Source organism: Carlito syrichta, unplaced genomic scaffold (assembly GCF_000164805.1).
Source record: "Carlito syrichta isolate Samal-C Ts95f unplaced genomic scaffold, Tarsius_syrichta-2.0.1 Scaffold105381, whole genome shotgun sequence".
In the NCBI taxonomy this organism is placed as follows: Eukaryota; Metazoa; Chordata; class Mammalia; order Primates; family Tarsiidae; genus Carlito; species Carlito syrichta.
Window position 1 is genome coordinate 1 of NW_007049477.1, and position 1301 is coordinate 1301.

The window sequence follows — 1301 nt, forward strand, 5'->3', positions numbered from 1 at the left end:
ACGGGTGTGGTAGCGCATGCCTGTAATTCTGGCTACTTGGACGGCTGAGGCAGAAGGATCATCGGAGCCCAGCAGGTCGAGGCTGCAGTGGCCGGGAGCGGCCACTGCACTCCAGTCTGGGCGACAGAGTGAGACTCCAACTCAAAAAAAAAAAAATAACTTCTTAAGGGAAAAAATATAAAATGCATAAATTTCAAAAGATGAATTACTTCCATACTCTTTGCTCTCTGTCTTTGAGTGTCCAAAGATAAAGAGTTTCACGGTATGTTTTCAATGATTCAGCTTTTGCAAACATATACAAATAGGTTCCTCATTAGCAGTCCTGTTTTGGCAATTAATAGCAAGCAATATGCTTGAATTAGAGGTTTAATTTCCACTTGAATGAAGTTTCTCCTCTTCTTGGAAACAAAGCCATTTGCAGAGATCTGGAAATCATGAGTTTTCTAAGTGGAAGGAGATGCTGTTCTGGTTCACCTAAAAATATCCGTTCAGATTGGTGTTTTATAGTAACATTTCAAGACCCAGTATATGTTATTGATGACAATGGGGTCAGGGTTGCCTTAGTTAGGTGAGTTTGCATAGGGGTAATAGCTATGTCAAGCCAGCATGGGGTTGATCTGGGTCACGTCCCGCACCACATCCCTAGGGATGTGGCCAGTCCACTTGGAGAGCGCTTCCAAGTTCACAGGCTTGATGACCTGACTTGATGACCTGTCTTAGACAGAGAGACACCACCAAGCTTGCCAATGTGGTCCTCGTGGTGCAAAACAGTATCACTCTAGGCGATGCCCAGGAAGTGAAGGATGAGCTTGAGGAGGTGCCGCAGGTGCAACACCAGCTGCTTGTAGTACAGGGGCAGACACTTGTCTCTGCCCACCTCCATGCACCGTGCATACATAACCTCGATGGTTTGTTCTACTTGAGGCAGTCGTGGTAGTTGCTGAGATTGAAGCCAGTGATGGTAACCTTGTATATGATCATGGAGTGCACGGAGGCCCGGCCATCTTGTACCATGAGCAGGAACTTGGAGTTGGGGAACAGGCACGACAGGTACACAGAGGACTTGAGCGTGAAGGGGTCCTTGTTGCAGAGCACACGGGCCAATTAGCCATGCTTGGCAATAACCTCCAGGATGAAGGCTTGTATGGTGGGTCCAGCACCTCGTCCATCACACCCACCTCGTCCAGCCTCAGCTTTTCGCAGCCAGACTTGGACCAGGCCTAGCATGTGGCCAGCACGCACAGAATTATGCGCATCTCCTCACTGCAGTTCTCCTCGGAGTGGGCGTCCAGCATGGCTTC

The 1301-nt window shown here is 48.7% G+C and overlaps 1 pseudogene; it reads right to left on the minus strand.

Annotated features, from left to right (window-relative positions):
- Positions 1-432: 432 nt before the first annotated feature.
- LOC110596360 lies at positions 433-1295 on the minus strand (annotated as a pseudogene).
- Positions 1296-1301: the final 6 nt, after the last annotated feature.